At 39.4% G+C, this 1838-nt stretch overlaps 1 pseudogene; it reads left to right on the top strand.

Annotated features, from left to right (window-relative positions):
- Positions 1-1456: 1456 nt before the first annotated feature.
- The window catches only part of LOC102768808, a 2756-nt pseudogene continuing 2374 nt past the window's right edge, over positions 1457-1838 (top strand).

The raw sequence follows: 1838 nt of genomic DNA, 5'->3' as shown, positions 1-1838 counted from the left end.
AAAAAATTAAAGAAATTAAATGAAATATGCCCTTCAAGTCATGGAGTACCAAGCATATTATCAGCAAAAAAAAAAAAAAAATTGCTTAGCCTTATTCAGGTTGGCTCAGTGGATAGAGTGTCGGCCTGCAGACTAAAGGGTCCTTGGTTTTATTCTGAACTCGGTTGCAGGTTCCTCCCTAGCCCGGGCCCTGGTCGGGGCGCTTGGGGGAGGCAACCAATAGATGTGTTGCTCTCATGTCAATGTTTCTCTCTGTCTTTTCTCTCTCTTCTACTCTCTCTAAAAATCAATGGAAAAATATCTTCAGGTGAGGATTTAAAAAAAAATTGCTTAATGGAAGAAAATCCCTATTAAAAGTTTGAAACAGTGTTTAGCATCAGTATAAAAAAAACAATGATGAATGAATTAAAATGTAGAATATTAGTCAAAAAAAGCATTCCAGTATTTTAAGTTGTTTTTATTTTTCAGTTACAATTGACATAAAATATTATATTAGTTTCGGGTGTACAACATAGTGATTAGACATTTATGAAGTGATCACCTCAATAAGTCAGATACCTATCTCACACACCATGCATAGTTATTACAGTATTATTGACTACATTTCCTATATGTACTTTACATCCCCATGACTGTTTTTATAACTGGAAATTTCTACTTTTTTTGGAGTGAGAGACAGGAAGGGAGAGGAAGAGAGAGAGAAAGAGAGAGAGAGAAACATCTATGCAAGAGAAAAACATTGATCAGCCGCCTCCCCAGCCCACCCCAACCAGGGATTGAACCCGCAACCCGGGCATGTGAGCTGACCAAGAATGGAACCAGAGACCACTCAGTGCAGGGAGGATGCTCCAACCAATTGAGCCACACTGGCCAGGCTACCAATCTGTCCTTCTTAATTTCTGCCCCTTTTTCACTCAGCCCCCCAACTGCTCTTCAATCCAATCTTTTATAAGGTCAGAAAAATGGTCAGAAAAGAGATCATCTTCATCTTGGTCAACTTATAATGAAAGTGGGTTATTCTAAGAAGAAATAGAAAGGGAGAGATAAACAAAAGGTAGTCAAGTTTTAGGTTTTCACTAAGTCAGTGATGGCGAACCTATGACACGCGTGTCAGAGGTGACACGCGAACTCATTTTTTTGGTTGATTTTTCTTTGTTAAATGGCATTTAAATATATAAAATAAATATTAAAAATATGTCTTTGTTTTACTATGGTTGCAAATATCAAACAATTTCTATATGTGACACGGCACCAGAGTTAAATTAGGGTTTTTCAAAATGCTGACACGCCGAGCTCAAAAGGTTTGCCATCACTGCACTAAGTGCATGTAGATTGCAGTGAATAAGAAATAAAAGAAACAATTAAAAGAGTGTAAGGCTGCCCTTTCCCCAGATGCTGGTAAGGTGCTCGGTTCTTCTGAGGAAGCTAAGGCCATGTTGGGGTGAGGCCCTCAATTCATCCGGCGACTAGCACCACTCCCAGCAGCGCTCACCCAGCACTCAGCCTCATCATGGCCTCAGTCTCAGAGCTCGCCTGCATCTACTTGGCCCTTATCCTGTGTGAGGATGAAGTGACGGAGGATAAGATCAATGCCCTCATTAAAGCACATACCATGTTCATGGGTTGGTAGAATAAACATCATTAAAATGGCCATACTACCTAAAACAATCTATAAATTCAATGCACTCCCCATTAAAATACCAATGGCATATTTCACAGACCTAGAAAGAACCCTCCAAAAATTCTTCTGAAATAAAAAAGAACAAACCCCGAATAGCAGCAGTGATCCTGAGAAAGAAGAACAAAGTAGGAGGGATCTCAATACCAGATATCAAGAT

Source organism: Myotis davidii, unplaced genomic scaffold (assembly GCF_000327345.1).
Source record: "Myotis davidii unplaced genomic scaffold, ASM32734v1 scaffold1416, whole genome shotgun sequence".
Lineage (NCBI taxonomy): Eukaryota > Metazoa > Chordata > Mammalia > Chiroptera > Vespertilionidae > Myotis > Myotis davidii.
Note: the sequence above shows the minus strand (reverse complement) of the source record. Positions and strands in the feature narration are given on the sequence as shown.